Source organism: Mercenaria mercenaria, chromosome 14, assembly GCF_021730395.1.
Source record: "Mercenaria mercenaria strain notata chromosome 14, MADL_Memer_1, whole genome shotgun sequence".
In the NCBI taxonomy this organism is placed as follows: Eukaryota; Metazoa; Mollusca; class Bivalvia; order Venerida; family Veneridae; genus Mercenaria; species Mercenaria mercenaria.
In genome coordinates this window covers 157,944-177,597 of record NC_069374.1, presented here as the reverse complement: position 1 = coordinate 177,597, position 19,654 = coordinate 157,944, and positions in this window count along the sequence as shown.

The following is a 19,654-nucleotide window of genomic DNA, read 5'->3' as shown; positions in this document are numbered from 1 at the left end:
TTGATGGTCTAAAAAATCCCACAATGATCTACAGCTACTCGATAGTCAGAAAAACCCCCCAATGGTCTACAAGTAACATTATGGTCTGAAAAACCCGCAATGGTCTACAGTTACTTGATGGTCAGAAAAAAACCACAAAGGTCTACAAGTTTCTTGATGGTCTGAAAACCCCATAATGGTCTACAGTTACTTTTTGGTCTAAAAAAAAAACAATGATCTACAGCTACTCCATAGTCAGAAAAAAACCCCCCAATGGTCTAAAAGTACATTATGGTCTGAAAAACCCCGCAATGGTCTACAGTTACTTGATGGTCAGAAAAAAACCCACAAAGGTCTACAGTTACATATTGGTCAAAAAAAAAAAAACACAAGATCTACAGCTACTCGATAGTCAGAAAAAACCACAATGGTCTACAAGTACATTATTGTCTGAAAACCCCCCAATGGTCTACAGTTACTTGATGGTCAGAAAAAAAACCCACAAAGGTCTACAAGTACTTGATGGTCTGAAAAACCCCATAATGGTCTACAGTTAACATATTGGTCTAAAAAAACCACAATGATCTACAGCTACTCGATAGTCAGAAAAACCCCACAATGGTCACAAGACATTATGGTCTAAAAAAACCCCCAATGGTCTACAGTTACTTGATGGTCAGAAAAACCCACAAAGGTCTACAAGTACTTGATGGTCTGAAAAACCCATAATGGTCTACAGTTACTTAATGGTCGAAAAAAACCAACAGTGGTCTACAAGTACTTTGTTGTCAGAAAAAACCCCACAATGGTATTTAAAATACTAGATGTCTGAAAAAAACACACAAAAGATCTGAAGTAACTGAACTGTCTGAAAAAAGACCCACAAAAATCTGAAGTTACCATGATCTGAAAAAAATCCACAATTATACTGAGTAAACTGACATACTGAACGTAATGAATATAGTCTGCAAACCCAACAATGACCTTTATCTGATGGCGAGAAAAATCCACAATGGTCTACAGTTACTTGATGGTCAGAAAGCATAATATTGTAATTTAGTCTCGTATAAACCCATCTTTATTTTCTACACAAAAGTGTGATAATGGGTGTTTAATCTTAGAAAATTGGCTTTTGATGAAATTTTACTTACAATAGGCCCGTGCCCCGTCTATATCACAAGAACGTCTTTAGGTGGAATTCAGCCTTTTTTTTCAATAGCTCTGAAGTTTGTAATAATAAATGCAAATTGTTAAACTTTTATACAAAAAAATGACATTGTATTATACTATATGTAGTGAGCATTTGATGCCCGCAATGGAAAAGTATGTTACAGTTTTAACAGACCAATTGCCTGATTTTGGAAATAATTCATTGCCCGCAATTGATAACAATTCTCCAACATACTGCATGTTTAAAATAACGTGAAATGTGTGTGGGGTACCATAAAGGAATACCTAACACTGCATCATGTTAAGGTATGGGTCTATGGTCATTTTACTTGTTTTTTCATTATGGGTTTAGTTTGACCATCTTGCGAAACAATTCAGTTGCGGGTTTTACCCGGATGCAACTTGTGGGTTTTTTTGTGGGCCCGACTACATGAATACTCTGCTAAGTTTTAAACAGTGAAAGTCTTTTTTTTCACAACACTGCATCAAGTTAGAAACAGTGTGGGGTTTGTTGTCCATTTTATATCATTGATAACAGTGTTGGTTTAGTTTAATCTAGTGAAGCAATTGTGGCTACCTGTGGCTACTTCTGGAGTTTCTCTTTCCAACTAAATCTACAAGCACTAATGGGTTTCAATTAGACATGGTCTGTGGGGTTAGTTATTTTCAAGGTACTTGTGGGTTTCAGCAGTAATGTATAATATATACATATCAACTTCGGGGGTTTATAGATCCGTTCAAACCTTAAATGCACATCTGGGTTGCATTGTTATAAAAATAATCTGCAATTGGTGGAAAAAACAATAGGTCATTTTTTCTTCAGTTGTTAAAAACTGATAAAAATTTACCTTTCTGGCTATTCAATTTTCTTGCGAATGTTCATCTATAGGCTTTTTAACATTATCGTCACTGCTACTAGTGTCTGCAAATAAAATATAGGGAAATTGCTTGTTTTCCCTTTAAAAGACAGAAAATTGATACATTTTGTAATACTAATGTGTGCTGAAATTCAACTTGCAGTGTGAAATTGTACTGCATACATGAAGAATTTCTCACTGCATTCTAGACTCTGACAAAAGATGTTAATTGTGAGTTTCAATATGATATGGTTCATGTAGGGTTTCTACTCAACAAAACACAGTAGTATATGTGGGTTTCAGTAAGATTCTGAACATGGCTACTTCTGGGGTTTTTCTTTCCAACTAATCTACAAGCACTAATGGGTTTCACTTAGACATTGTCTGTGGGGTTAGTTATTTTTTAGGTACTTGTGGGTTTTTAGCAGTAATGTTTAATATAACTATTAACTTGTGGGGGTTTATAGATCCGTTCAACCTTAAAAGGGACTATGGGTTGCATTGTCATAAAAATAATCTGTACTTGGATAAAAAACAATAATACATTTTCTTCAACTGTAAAGACCGATAAAATTTTACCTTTCTGAACCCAGACTCTGCGAAACCTGTCAGACAAACCTGACAAATAGTTGCAATGTCTGACAAAAATTTTGCAGAAATTAAATTTAATACTCATATTAAAATGTTATTTTTACTAATGATATTAGTGTCAGGAACAATTTGTGCCGAATAAACCAAGTAAATTTGGGCCGAATCTGCCATTGTCCGATTCAGCCTATATCGTAAATTACAGCCTAATGAAACATTGTCCCTTACTAGCAACAACCACACTTTTTGTTAGTTTTGATTTACATCATAAAATAATGTTTTTGGACTCTATATGTGTATGAATGACACATCAATTGTGTTTTTGAATGTAAATATTATGATAAAGTATTATATGGTGTTAAAGTTTATGTCCCAGATTTTGACACGTAACACTTTTTCAGGTTTTTTGTGCAAAAGTGTCCACAGTTTATTGCATTTTTTCTGCTACATGTATTTGATTTATCTTAATATGACTATTCATCCACTACATCCATATGAAATTTCCCTAGTTTATTTTGAGAAATGACGAAACCATTCACTAAAAAAGTATGACTGAAAATTTAGCCCAATTCAAATACATGTTTCTTTCGCTTTGGAAAACAGTGTATAATTTTAATCTGCACATTTTTAAGTCTTGAAAGTCATATAGTATTTTAAATCCCCCATGTACGGATAGGATAGGTTTGAAAAGTGAACACGAGGATTTCAAATTCTTTGGGGGACACATGTTTTTTAATCCTGAAACAAGGCTTTGCAAGAGTTATCTTTCCTGTGGTTATTTTCTACTGTTACCCTTTGATACATTTTCATCCTGGTAGTTGTAACTTCTATGCTTTTAGGATCGTCAAAAACACAAAAAAAAAGATGAATTCCCTAACATGTCCTATTTTTTGTGCAAAAAATTATCACCCGGTTCACCGGAAAGTAAAAATTGGCAGACTTCAAAATGAGGCTTCCATTAATGATGTGTTCAAACGTTGTGTTACGCTTCTCTTATAAAGATTAAAGGGGTTTGATGCTTTTAATTGAAATAAAACCTTCACATTTGATGCAAATATTAAGTAATATGAAAAACCCCTTCGGTACGGAACCTCCACATAAAAATGGTTTCGAAAAGTCCTTGGTCCGAAACGTCGGACGCTATACATGCTTTGACATTTTAACTCACTTTGGGTGTTCATAGTCACAGAAGATATTAACCGTAAGGTTCTTGCTGGTATTGGTACTTCATAAATTTCCCTTCCCGAAAAAAATCCAGAAATTTACTGAATACACAAAGTGTAAAAAGAAAAAATAATTACCTCAATTCCCTGTTTAAATCCGCCATTACGCGTTATACCAACGGAAGTGAATTGTACTTGGGTGTGCGCGCCTCACTTTACTGCTAGTGCGCATGTGCACGTCTCATATCTAATTATAGATTTTCATCAATGTAATTTGTAATATTTATGATATCGTCCATAGAAAACGGACGGCCAGTAGTGTCCGCTGTTTGTGGGGTGCAAAACTGGAAGGCATTTTTTCCGGGGTTTTAGGAACCATGGACACGTTTGCAATGGGTTGCATATGGGGTGCACCCCGTAAGCAACCAAAAACCCCGCAAGTGTTATCCGTACGTTCAATTCACCCCACAACGTCAGTTGAGGGAGAGCGGACGGACACACGACGGACGACGGACGAAGGGTGATCACAAAAGCTCACCTTGTCACTATGTGACAGGTGAGCTAAAAATAGAAAAACCTTGTGACCTCTTTTAGAGGCCATATATTTCATGAGATCTTCATGAAAATTGGTCAGAATGTTCATCTTTATGATATCTAGGTCAAGTTCGAAAATGGGTCACGTGCCATCAAAAACTAGGTCAGTAGGTCAAATAATAGAAAACCTTGTGACCCCTCTAGAGGGCCCTTTTTTCATGGGATCTGTATGAAAGTTGGTTAAATGTTCATCTTGATGATATCTAGGTCAAGATCGAAACAGGGTCATGTGCGGTCAAAAACTAGGTCAGTAGGTCTAAAAATAGAAAAACCTTGTGACCTCTCTAGAGGCCATACTTGTGAATGGATCTCCATAAAAATTGGTCAGAATGTTCACCTTGATGATATCTAGGTCAGGTTCGAAAGTGGGTCACGTGCCATCAAAAAGTAGGTCAATAGGTCAAATAATGAAAAAACGTTGTGACCTCTCTAGAGGCCATATTTTTCATGGGATCTGTATGAAAGTTGGTCTGAATGTTTATCTTGATGATATGTAGGTCAGGTTTGAAACTAGGTCAACTGCGATCAAAAACTAGGTCAGTACGTCTTGAAATAGAAAAACACTGTGACCTCTCTAGAGGCCATACCCTTGAATGGATCTTCATGAATATTGGTCAGAATGTTCACCTTGATGATATCTAGGTCAAGTTGAAACTGGGTCACGTGCCTAAAAAACTAGGTCAGTAGGTCAATAATAAAAAAACTTGTGACCTCTCTAGAGGCCATACTTTTCTTGGATCTGTATGAAAATTGGTCTGAATGTTCATCTTGATGATATCTAGGTCAGGTTTGAAACTGGGTCAACTTTCGGTCAAAAAATAGGTCAGTAGGTCTAAAAATTAGAAAAATCTTTTGACCTCTCTAGAGGCCATATTTTTTCAATGGATCTTCATGAAAATTGATCTGAATGTTCACCTTGATGATATCTAGGTCATTTTCGAAACTGGGTCACATGCGGTCAAAAACTAGGCCAGTAGGTATAAAAAAAGAAAAAACCTTGTGACCTCTCTAGAGGCCATATTTTTCATGAGATCTTCATGAAAATTAGTGAGAATGTTTACTTGTTGATATCTAGGTAAAATTCAAAACGGGTCACATACCTTTGAAAACTAGGTCAATAGGTCAAATAATAGAAAAACCTTGTGACCCCTCTAGAGACCATATTTTTCAATGGTCTTCATGAAAATTGGTCAGAAATTTTTATCTTGATAATATCTAGGTCAAATTTTAAAACTGGGTCACATGAGTCAAAAACAAGGTCACTATGTCAAATAATAGAAAAAACGACGTCATACTCAAAACTGGGTCATGTGTGAAGAGGTGAGCGATTCAGGACCATCATGGTCCTCTTGTTTATCGGAAACTGGTCTGAAAGCAGTAAAAGAATTGGTTAATGCATGGATAAAGAAAAGACTTATTCTTAAGCATGAAATGCATGTATAGTTAATATATGGAGACACATTTTTTAAAATGAAAATGATTAGAATTTCTGATAAGAATTTCATTTCAATTGCTAAAAGTAGATATGAGACATGTGTATGGTATCGACATATACATATAAAATATTAAAATTTTAATAACCCGGACCTATATGTCACCTTTCATAAATATTTAACATTATTTAGTTTATACTAATTTGTTTTAGCTCGAATGTGATGAAAGCTTCAAGCTTACTGGAACCACTCTCAAGTCCGCTTCCTGAAAAAATCAAGTACTGGTGTCATATGAGAAGTCATGGTCGTGATCCCAGTGGGGCTTGAACCCACAACTCCTGCATTGAGCAGTCGACACCTTATCCACTAGACCACCGCTTCTATTTTTAGCTCACCTGTCACAAAGTGACAAGGTGAGCTTTTGTGATCGTGCGGTGTCCGTCGTCCGTGCGTGCGTCCGTCCGTCCGTAAACTTTTGCTTGTGACCACTCTAGAGGTCATATTTTAATGGGATCTTTATGAAAGTTGGTCAGAATGTTCATCTTGATGATATCTAGGTCAAGTTTGAAACTGGGTCACGTGCCATCAAAACTAGGTCAGTAGGTCTAAAAATAGAAAAACCTTGTGACCTTCTAAAGGGCCTATTTTTCACATGATCTTCATGAAAATTGGTCAGAATTTTTCTCCTTTATGATATCTAGGTCAAGTTTGAAACTGGGTCAAATGCCCTCAAAAACTAGGTCAGTAGGTCTAAAAATAGAAAAAACCCTTTTGACCTCTCTAGAGGCCCTACTTGTGAATGGATCTCCATAAAAATTAGTCAGAATGTTCACCTTGATGATATCTAGGTCAAGTTCGAAACTGGGTCACGTGCCATCAAAAACTAGGTCAGTAGGTCAAATAATAGAAAAACCTTTTGACCTCTCTAAAGGCCATATATTTCATGGGATCTGTATGAAAGTTGGTCTGAATGTTCATCTTGATATCTAGGTCAAGTTTGAAACTGGGTCAACTGTGGTCAAAAACTAGGTCAGTAGGTCAAAAATAGAAAAACGTTGTGACCTCTAGAGGCCATATCTTTTATGAGTTTCATTGAAAATTGGTCAAACGTTCATCTTGATGATTTTCTAGGTCAAGTTTGAAACTGGGTCACGTGCCATCAAAAACTGGTCAGTAGGTCAAATAATACAAAAACCTTTGACCTCTCTAAAGGCCATATTTTTCATGGGATCTGTATGAAAGTTGGTCTGAATGTTCATCTTGATGATATCTAGGTCAAGTTCGAAACTGGGTCACGTGCGGTCAAAAACTAGGTCAGTAGGTCTAAAAATAGAAAAACCTTGTGACCTCTCTAGAGGCCATATATTTCAGAGATCTTCATGAAAATTGGTCAGAACGTTTAACTTGATGATATCTAGGTCAAGTTCGAAACTGGGTCACGTGCCATCAAAAACTAGGTCAGTAGGTCAATATAAAAAAACCTTGTGACCTCTCTAAAGGCCATTTTTTTTCATGGGATCTGTATGAAAGTGCTCTGAATGTTTATCTTGATGATATCTAGGTCGAGTTCGAAACTAGGTCACGTGCCTTCAAAAACTAGGTCAGTAGGTCTAAAAATAGAAAAACCTTGTGACCTGTCTAGAGGCCATATATTTCATGAGATCTTCGTGAAAATTGGTCAGAATGTTCATCTTGATGATATCTAGGTCAAGTTCGAAAGTGGGTCACGTGCCATCAAAAACTAGGTCAGTAGGTCAAATAATAGAAAATCTTGTAACCTCTCTAGAGGCCATATTTTTCATGGGATCTGTATGAAATTTGGTCTGAATGTTCATCTTGATGATATCTAGATCAAATTTTAAAGTGGGTCACATGAGCTCAAAAACTAGGTCAGTAGGTCAAATAATAGAAAAACCTTGTGACCTCTCTATAGGCCATATTTTTCATGGGATCTGTATGAAAATTGGTCTGAATGTTCATCTTGATGATATCTAGGTAAAATTCGAAACAGGGTCATGTGGGGTTTCAAAAACTAGGTCAGTAGTCTTGAAATAGAAAAACCTTGTGACCTCTCTAGAGGCCATACTTGTGAATGGATCTCCATAAAAATTGGTCAGAATGTTCACCTTGATGATATCTAGGTCAAGTTTGAAACTGGGTCACGTGCCTTAAAAAAACTAGGTCAGTAGGTCAAATAATAAAAAAACCTTGTGACCTCTCTAGAGGCCATACTTTTCATGGGATCTGTATGAAAATGTGTCTGAATGTTCATCTTGGTGATATCTAGGTCAAGTTTGAAACTGGGTCAACTGCGGTCAAAAACTAGGTCAGTAGGTCTAAAATTATTAAAATCTTTTGACCTCTCTAGAGGCCATATTTTTCAATGGATCTTCATGAAAATTGATCTGAATGTTCACCTTGATGATATCTAGGTCATTTTCGAAACTGGGTCACGTGCGGTCAAAAACTAGGCCAGTAGGTATAAAAATAGAAAAACCTTGTGACCTCTCTAGAGGCCATACTTGTGAATGGATCTCCATAAAAATTGGTCTGAATGTTCATCTTGATGATATCTAGGTCAAGTTTGAAACTGGGTCACGTGCCATAAAAAACTAGGTCAGTAGGTCAAATAATAAAAAAACCTTGTGACCTCTCTAGAGGCCATACTTTTCATGGGATCTGTATGAAAATGTGTCTGAATGTTCATCTTGATGATATCTAGGTAAAATTTGAAACTGGGTCAACTGCGGTCAAAAACTAGGTCAGTAGGTCTAAAATTATTAAAATCTTTTGACCTCTCTAGAGGCCATATTTTTCAATGGATCTTCATGAAAATTGATCTGAATGTTCACCTTGATGATATCTAGGTCATTTTCGAAACTGGGTCACGTGCGGTCAAAAACTAGGCCAGTAGGTATAAAAATAGAAAAACCTTGTGACCTCTCTAGAGGCCATATTTTTCATGAGATCTTCATGAAAATTAGTGAGAATGTTCACCTTGATGATATCTAGATAAAGTTCAAAACAGGGTCACGTACCTTCGAAAACTAGGTCAATAGGTCAAATAATAGAAAAACATTGTGACCTCTCTAGAGACCATATTTTTCAATGGATCTTCATGAAAATTGGTCAGAATTTTTATCTTGATAATATCTAGGTCAAGTTCAAAACTGGGTCACAAGAGCTCAAAAACTAGGTCACTATGTCAAATAATAGAACAAGAGGACCATGATGGTCCTGAATCGCTCACCTCTTCCCACATGACCCAGTTTTGAGTATGACGTCATTATTTGATATAGTGACCTAGTTTTTGAGCTCATGTGACCCAGTTTTGAACTTGACCTAGATATTATCAAGATAAAAATTCTGACCAATTTTCATGAAGATCCATTGAAAATAATGGTCTCTACAGAGGTAAAAAGGTTTTTCTTTTATTTGACCTATTGCCTAGTTTTTCGGGGTATTGACCCTGTTTTGAACTTTCCCTAGATATCATAAAGGTGAAATTCTCACAAATTTTTCAGAAGATCTCAAAAAAAATAGGGCCTCTGAGAGGTCACAAGTTTTTCTTTTTTTTATACCTATGGCCTAGTTTTTGACCGCACGTGACCCATTTGGAAAACTGACCTGATATCATAAAAGGTAAACATTCAGTCAATTTTCATGAAACCATTGAAAAATAGGCCTCTAGAGAGGAAAAAGGGTTTTTTTATATATTTAACCTACTGCCCTAGTTTTTGATCGCGTTGCCCAGTTTCGAATTTTGACCTAGATACATCAAGATAATATTCAGACCAATTTTCATACGATCCCAAAAAAATTTGGCCTCTAGAGAGTCCAACGTTTTTTTTTTATTTGACCTACTACCTATTTTTTTAAAGGGGAGTGCCCCAGTTTCAAACTTGCCCTAGATATCATAAAGGTAAACATTCTGACCATTTAATAAGATCCTTCACAAGTAGGGCCCTTAGAGGGGTCACAAGGTTTTTCTTTTTAGACCACTGACCTATTTTTGCCCGCACATGACCCTGTTTCGAACTTGACCTAGAAACATCAAGATGAACATTCAGACCAATTTTCAACAGATCCATAAAAATGGGGCCTTTAGAGAGGTCACAAGGTTTTTCTATTATTTGACCTACTGCCCTAGTTTTTAAAGGGCACGTATATTCAAATTTGACCTAGATATCATCAGATGAACTTTCAGCCCAAACTTTCATAAACCCCATAAAAAATAGGGCCCTCTAAGAGGTCACAATTTTTTTCTATTTTAGACCTACTGACTAGTTTTTGACCGCCCGTGATCCATTTTCGAACTTTTCCTAATATCATCAAGATGCATTAAACCCAACTTTCATACAGCCCCCATGAAAATAGGGCCTTTTGGAGGGTCACAAGGTTTTTCTTTTACTGCCTACGACCTAGTTTTTGAAGCACGTGCCCCATTTTTCAACTTGACCTAGATATCAAAAGGTAAAATTTCCCCAAATTTCATAAAGATCTTGTAAAATATTGGCCCTTGAGGGTCACAAGGTTTTTTTTTTATTTACCTACTGACCTATTTTTAAAGGGCACGTGACCCATTACGAATTGACCAAATACATCAGGTGAACATTGCCCAAATTTTTCATGAAATTTTTTGAAATTAGGGCCTTTAGAGAGGTCAAAGGTTTTTCTATTTTTAGCCCTACTGACCTGTTTTTGAAGGCACGGACCCAGTTTCGAACTTGCCTAGATATCTTTATGATGAACATTCTGCCCAAACTTTCTAAAGACCCCATGAAAAATGTGCCCTCTAGGTGGTCACAAGAAAAAGTTTAGGGACGGGACGCACGCACGCCGCCGACAACCCGATCAAAAAAGTCACCTTGTCACTTTGTGACAGGTGAGCTAAAAAAAACGTCATACTCAAAAACTGGGTCTGGGGGAAGAGGTGAGCGATTAGGACCATCATGGCCCCTCTTTTTGTTATAGTACTGTCACACCCGTGGATGGCTTGCAGATATTCGGATAGCACCCTTAACGCCCCGTAACAATAACCTTAAAAGTCACCCGGGGGTATCCGTTCAAAAATCGGGGGTTCCGCTAAAATTTTGCCACAGAAAATATATCTGTAAGGATCCAAATTTTAAACTGTTACTTTCTAAAAAGATCGAAAACGTGGGGAAGACAATCACTGGGGAATAACGAGTTTTACATTTTAAATTTCGGTTCTAATACATAATTTAAGTTCGTTACATTGATTTAGAGATGTATAATGTAAAAAATTCGCCAAACTGATTTTTTCTTACACATCCGGAGAATCCGGGGATCGCAATCCAAACTCATCCCAACCCCACCCAGGGCAGTGTGATTCTACTATTTCATGATAAACAACGCAAACAGAATAAATAGTGAAAAAGGCATTTAAAAATTTAAATGTTAAATAATTTTTAAAAAAAAAGTTATGGTTATTCATATATAATTTAGGGAAAAAAAAAGTAATGATATGTGCGATATCATTTAAAAGGAAGCAAGAAATGTTGTTGTTACATTTTTAAATCTTTTAACAAAAATTTGGGCTACATCCTAAAAACAGCTATGTAAGTTTGGGAAAGGGGAAATTTCAATATATTCAATTTTTCTCCATTAAAGGTTTTAAAATAATTCTTTATGATGTACTTTAGAGGTTTTTTACAAACTCATCAAGTGTGCTTTTTAAATAGTTTACCCCTTTTAAAGAAAAGCCCTTTAAAAACTAAACCCATTTTTAGTTCACAGACCTATTTCCCCAAATTCCTCTGTTTAAATTTCCCCCCTGTAATTAAACATGTAGTCATTCCAGGGACATAAATTTTTTTTTTTGATATGTAAAGATAAGGGGGGTATTTTCCCCATCTTAACAAAACCCCCTGACTGAAATAGCTTTTTTTAGATTTTTATACCAAAAATTATTTTAATTGAAAAAATATACTACTTGTTGATTATGTCCCTGAAAACCAATTACTTAAATTCTTACACAAGACAATTCTCAAAATTTTTTTTTAGAAAAAACCCCCACCTTAATCTAATGAAAAAATGAATAATTATTTAAAAACCCCGGGTTTTTAACAGAAATCAAGCTTTTTTTTTTTTCAATTATTAATTAAATTTTTTTTTTTTTAAAAGTAACAAAATTTAAAAAGAAAAAAGTATTGCTGGGTTTTTTTAGAAATTAAAAAGGCTCAGATGCATTTTAAATAAAAAAATGGAAAAAAAAAGGGCCTTCATAATAAAATCCCGCAAAAAAAAATCATTTTTCAAAATACACGATTTAATTTTTTAAAAAATTTTTCATTATTTTAAAAAGGTGCCCGAATGCATTTTTTTTTTTTTAATTTTTTTCTTAAATTAACAAAAGAGATTAATTTTTTTTTAAAATATTAATGAAAATAAATTTGTGTTGTTTTTATCCCCTTTTGTTTTATTCCCCAAATTTAAATTGGGGTTTTAAACTCGTTTAAAAGGAAACTGGTTTGCTGCCAAAAGGGGAAAAATACACAGCAATCTATGTATGCACAAAGCTATACATTTGCTTTAATTGATAAACAGAAGCAAGTCTATCATTGTCCAGTCTTGTAATTGGCTTTACTGCTAATGGCAGAAACCCAACCACCTACCTTGCTACCAGACCCGGGGCTTTAAGGCCCTTTTTAGTGGCGTATGCCCGACATTAAACCATATACGGGGTTCGTAAGTTTTAAAAGGTGCTGGCTGACAACACAATTAAAAATTTTATGCGCAATTCAGATAGTCCCCCACTTTTAAACATTTTGCATAAAATTGATAAAGATTGTTAAACTTTTCCTTTTTTTTTTTCAACGATCTACTTCGCAAAATGTTATAATAATGTTTTTTTTTTTTCTAACGGTAAAAATTGAAAGATAAAAATTAGAAAATATTCATAATGATGGTAAAATTAATTCGCCTCCAAGAAAGAAATTCCGTAGAATGGGAATAACTCAACTTGACCGCTTTGAAAAGATTATACCTCGGCTATGGGGCTAAGTAAACAAAAAGTGTTCCGAGAAAAAAGTCGTCGATAGGGAATTCTGCGCATTATTCGACGACCTGAATAACGTGGAAAATAAGAAAAAATCAATTAAATGAACTTTAGTGAATGATTATGTCAGGTCTTAAATTTTTGGGTTTAAATTTTTTAAAAAACTATTTTTTCCCAACTTTGCTTAGTACAAGGACATAATGGCTGCTGATTTCCACGTAACGGAAAAAACAAATGACCACATTATTCCTTTTTTGGTTTTTTAAACTAAATTCGTTTTTAAAAATTTTGAGAATAGGGAAAATTATAATGTAAAAAACCTTTGTCACCCAATTTTTTTTGGGGGGGGGGAAGAGCGGTTTTGTTTTTTAAAAACCCCGTTTTCAATTTTTCGGTTTTATTAAGTATGGGACCCTATTGGTAATGTTTAATAATTTCACTAAATTTTTCGTTCTGAAGTTAACATATTTCGCCCCTATGACTTTTTAACCCGGGCGTGTTGTTTGGTTGTTCGTTTTTTTATTTGTTAATTTTTATAAGTTATGTCTTTTTTCCTCCAGCTGAAACAGGACAAAATTTAAAGTGATGCCCTTGTGCTAAATGATCCAGAGAATTCATTTTTCCAAAAAATTTTTTTTAAATGAAACATCAAAAAATTGCGTAACAATTATAAAAAACAAAAAAAAATTGGCGAAAACAATTTTTCTGGAGCCTCGAGTAAAAAGGGTTTAAAAAAAGGGAAAAGGGAAATTAAGCTCCAACCTTTGAAAAAAAGACCTTGCCTTGCATATAAGAACCATAGGGGGAGAAGTAAAACTACTAATCATTTATTCAAAACTTTTTAAAATAAATGCAAAATAAGAAATTTTACAAATTAATTAAGTTTTTCAAAAAGTCTAAACATTTTCCCCTTTAGGTCAAATTCATTTGAAAGGGGGAAAAATTGACTAAGAAAAGGTAATCAAAAAAAACATTTCCGCTTTTGACGACAGTAAACTTTCGAAAAAAGAAAAAAAATGACAAAGTTCGGTCCATAGGTTTGAACCTAGCCCCCTAAAAATTAGTTAAATAATCCCAGTTAGGAAATTTATTACTCTTAAAAAAAAAATTATTTTCGGGTACGCAATTTTTTAACCCTCGATTTAAAAAAGCAACATGTTTTAAAAATAACCATTAACAGTCCTTTATAGCAGGGGTTTAGCCCCAAAAATTTCCCCTTTAACCAAAGAAATGCCCCCTTTGATCAAAATTTTAAACATTACAATAATGGTGGTTGGGGGGGGATTGTTACGAATATAGATGTTGTGTTTGTTCCTTTATTTTTCTGATATTATGCCCTCAATGTTTTTATCTTAAAGAAATATATAAAGTTATGGTCCCAATTGTCCAAATACGTTAACCCAGGTTTTCGGTAAAACAAATAGAATCAACAAATTCAGAAAAAAAAGGGCTTTCAACTAAAACCCTTTTTTTTTAATAAACTTACCCAATTTACCGGCGAAAAACACGCCCGTAAAAAACCCCGGGTTTTAACTGGGTTTTTTAACTGAACTTGAATTTCGGCCCTTATTTTAAGTTCACGAGCGTGAAACCCAGTTTAGGGATAAAAGGGGTTTAGGTGTAAACCCTAGCTTACGAACTGAACTTAGGGTTTTTGGGCCGTGAACATGGGGGTTTCAACGTAAACATAGGTTAAAGTTGGTGAACATGGATATGACCAAAACATCTTTTGTTCGAGAAACCAGGTTTTTTTTAACTTAAACCCCATTTCCTTTATAAACTATGGGTTACCTCGAAACCCCAATTCAGGGGCGAAAATAGGGTTTACGTCCGTACACAATGGTTCTCGGCAATCAAAATTTTCCAAAATTAAATTCTTTGTCGAAAAACTATGATTATCGAATACTAAAGAAAATTTTAGGGGGGACACACAGTATAACGGGCTTAAAATGTTTCCTTTTTGGGGCCCATGTTTTCGCCGTAAACTAGGTTTCTCGATTGTTTAACGGATGCCAATTAAACAAAAATCACAAAATCCCCATGCTGCCTTGATTAATATGGGAAAAACCCCTAAAATCTAAGATTTTGCAAACATCTTCCTGCACAGTTTCCCTTAGTTTTGTGGGCCACCTTTTTTGTACTTTTGACTTTGATTATTATTATTTTACCATTTTTTTTGCTTGATGTCGAGTCCGGCGTCCAGCGCCGCGCGTGTCCCCAACATTTAGCTTTTATGCGTAGAGGCTGTATTTTTTTAAATGATCTTCATGAAATTTTGGGCAGAATAATAACCTTTATGAAACTAGGGCCGAGTTTGAAAATGGGGCATCTGGGGTCAAAACTTGGTCACTTCAAACAAGAAAAACATTTTGGATGCGATAGTGGCTGTATTTTTCAATTGATCTTCATAAATTACATTCAGAATGATTACCTTGATGAAGTCTAGGCTGAGTTCGAAAATGGGTCATCTGGGGTCAAAAACTAGGTCACCAGATCAAATCAAGGAAAAACCTTGTGTATGCGATATGGGCTGTATTTTTCAACTGATCTTCATGAAATTTGATCAGAATGATAACCTTGATGAAATCTAGGCCGAGTTCGAAAATGGGTCATCTGGAGTCAAAAACTGGGTCACTAGGTCAAATCAAGGAAAAACCTTGTGTATGCGATAGGGACTGTATTTTTCAATTAATCTTCATGAATTTTGGTCAAAATGATAACCTTGATGAAATCTAGGCCAGATTTGAAAATGGGTCATCTGGGGTCAAAAACTAGGTCACTAAGTCAAATCAAGGAAAAACATTGTGTATGCAGTAGAGGCTGTATTTTTCAACTGATCTTCATGAAATTTAGCCAGAATGATTATCCTGATAAAGTCTAGGCCGAGTTCAAAAATATGTTATCTGGGGTCAAAAACTAGGTCAACAGGTCAAATCAAAGAAAAACATTGTGTATGCAACAGAGGCTGTATTTTTCAACTGATCTTCATGAAATTTAGCCAGAATGATTATCTTGATAAAATCTAGGCTGAGTTCAAAAATGGGTTATCTAGGGTCAAAAACTAGGTCAATAGGTCAAATCAAAGAAAAACATTGTGTATGCAATAGAGGCTGTATTTTTCCATTGATCTCCATGAAATTTGGTCAGAGTAATTGCCTTGATGAAATCTATGTTGAGTTTGAATATGGGTTATCTGAGGTCAGAAACTATGTCACTAGGTCAAATTAAAGAAAAAACTTGTGTATGCCATAGAGACTGTATTTTTCAATTGATTTTTACTAAATTTGGTTAGAATGATATCCTTGATAAAATCTAGGTCGAGTTTGAACAAGGGTCATCTAGGGTCAAAAACTAGGTCACTAGGTCAAATTAAAGAAAAATCTAGTGTATGCGATAGAGACTATTTTTCAATTGATTTTTATGAAATTTGGTCAGAATGATTGCCTTAATGAAATCTAGGTCGAGTTTGAATATGGGTCAACTGAGGTCAAAAACTAGGTCACTTGGTCATATCTAAGAAAATGCTTGTTTAATCTCAAGAGACCAATTTTTTGGTCCAATCTTAATGAAAATTGGTCAGAATATTTGTATCCATGAAATCACTAGGTCAAACATGTTTTACACTTTTATGGTGTGTTTCTTAGGTGAGCGACCTAGGGCCATCTTGGCCCTCTTGTTTTTTAAAAAGGTAGGGTAGGAGGAAGGGGGAAAAAAAGTGTCCTCGATTGTAAAGTTTTTTTTTTTTTGCAAAATCTCAAACGAAGCTCTGTTCAACCTGAACTGAAACTACCAACAAGACAACACTTACAAAATGAACTGATGATTTATATTGAATCAAACTATAGCCACATTCCTGTTCACAAGGCAAATACTGACTGGCAGAGCAGACAAGGGAGACAATCAAAATCCCCTACACTGAAAAATAACAGGGTGTTACAAAATCCCCTTCATACTTTTGCAGGGGGTATCATAATCCCCTCTGTGATTTTTACTTATCAAGTTCAAATACAGCCCGCCCGCTTAGCTCAGTAGGTAAGAGCGTTGGTCTACAGACCGCTGGGTCGCGAGTTCGATCCTTGGGCGGGGCGCATGTTCTCCGTGACTATTTGATAAACGACATTGTGTCTGAAATCATTAGTCCTCCACCTCTGATAATTCATGTGGGGAAGTTGGTAGTTACTTGCGGAGAACAGGTTTGTACTGGTACAGAATCCAGGAACACTGGTTAGGTTAACTGCCCGCCGTTACATGACTGAAATACTGTTAAAAAACGGCGTTAAACCCAAAACAAACAAATCAAGTTCAAATACAGCTATATACAACTTAAAAGTCTATTGCATAAAGCACCTAAATACAATGCCTTAAGCAAACATAATATAATTTGGAGCACTGATATCTATATATCTATAATGTTAATCACAGAGGGGATTATGATACCCCCTGCAAATGTGTGAAGGGGATTTTGTAACACCCAGTCATTTTTCAGTGGAGGGGATTTTGATATACACTCAGCAGACAATGGTTGATCACAAAAGCTAACCTGATGAGCTCTATGCTCAATTGTTCCCAACATCTTCGAACTATACATTTTTATTGGCCTTTTGATATTTTTCTTGTATTTTAAGTCAAGAAGGCTTGTAATTACTCAGCAATTGGTGCCAAGAAGATACTGGTTCAAATCCGGCTAAAGTCTATTAGCTTTATACGCAAAGTGATTTAGGTTTATACTAATATTATATCCTTACACAGTGATACCATCAACTGTGGAACAAGGTTCAAATCCCAATGCTCAACAAACCCCATCTGGGAAACAAGTTGGCAGACAAAAGTTACAGACAATCATGATAGTTTTTTACTCACATTTAATTTTCTTTGACTTTAATAATAATAAGACATCCACAATAAAAGTACACTTTACCATCTAGTTTACATGCTAACATTTTAATATTAAGAACAAAATACAAACTACTGTTTAATACTGCAAAATAATATTCCAGATGCTATTAAAAGTCCAATATTAACTGCAATGCAGTTTAATATAATTTCAACTTTCAACATGTCAAAGCTTACAAGAAATCTAATATGACCAACATTCAATAATGTATCTTACTCAACATTGGATAAATGTATATTTAATACTCATATGAAACATAGACAGTATGGACTTTTTCTTTTAAAATATTAAATAGGGTTATGTGTAAAATTTGATCAGACAAGATCTTATTTCACAAACTGCGGAGATTACATTAAAATATGAATGGATAGTCTTGTGTGTAGAGATTTGAGGCGACATTAATAGAATATTAGCAATACTGTCAGTTGACCAGTTCATTATTTTAGAAATCAGTCAGTTATTTTCCGATGTAGTTATTTATTGCGCATGTAATGCATTTTGACAAATCCTTTTAACCCATATCATGCTAGACACGGTTGATTTTGCCCTTGTGTCCAGCGCAGATCCTGATCAAGCTGCACATTCATGCAGTCTGATCAAGATCTGCAATGTTTGCCATTCACTCAGTATTATTTTTAGTAAGCACCCCTTTTAATTGTCAATGGTACTGTCCAAAATGAAAGATGGACAGGTTCATTATAGAAATTTAGCAGGGCAAGGGTTAAATAAGTAGGAAATGAGACTAGATGAGAGAGGAACGCAGGCACACATACCGCGGGTGGCTTTAATTAGGCAGGCCCGGCAAACATAGGGCGACTAAGGAAATGTTGAAGAACTTACTTCCATAAATGCAGTTTTGTTAATATAAAATAAACTAGATGAAAGTTACATTTATCGGGCTTGAAACTTATGTAATAGGGTCAATTTATATATGCCGTCGCAACATAGTACTTTCTCAATTGAATTTTAACCAAAAACAGATTGATAGAAGTGTGACGAAAGTTACCTTAGCTATGTTAGTCTATTCCCTTTGAGCTAAGGGTCCAGGTTTTTCGCATGACATTTTGTCTTATCATGGTGAACATTTGTGCCAAGTAATATCAAAATCCCTTCATAGATGGCAGTGTTATGGACCTAACAGGAAAAAAGCCCTATTGACATTTGACCCCCATTGTGACCTTAACCTTTGAGCAAGGGCTTCGGGATTTGCGCACGACACATCTCATCATGAAGAACATCTGTGCCAAGTAATATTTAAATCCCTTCATGAATGACTAGAGTTATGGACCGGATAGGAAACAGACCCTGATCATGCCATGTTAACATTTGACTGCTAAGTGTGACCTTGACCTTTGAGCAAGGGGTCTGAAAGTTGTGCATGACACATCGTCTTATTATGAAGTAAAAATGTGCCAATTGATATTAAAATCCCTTCATGGATGAGAAGAGTTATGGACCGGATAGGAAAAAAGCCCTGCTGACCTTTGACCTCCAACTGTGACCTTGACCTTTAAGCTAGGAGTGTGAGTTTTGCGCAAAATATGTAGTCTCATCATGGGGAACATTTGTGTCAAGTAATATTAATAGTTTATGAGAAAAGCTGACTTAAACATACTCAACCAAGAAAACTGATTTTCTAAGTCCAAAAGGGGCAATAATTCTTGAAAAAAGCACGATGGAGTTATGTTACTTGATGTACAGGGTCAGCTTATGGTGGTGAACAAGTGTTGCAAGTTTCAAAGCAATAGCTTTGATAGTTTAAGAGAAAACGTTTACCTAAACATAAAACTTAAACAAGAAATCTGATATTTTCTAAGTCCAACAGGGGCCACAAATCTTGCAAAAAGCAGGATGGAGTTATGTTTCTTGCTGTGCACGGTCAGCTTATAATGGTGAACAAGTGTTGCAAGTTTTAAAGCAAAAGCTTTGATAGTTTAGAAGAAAAGCTGACCTAA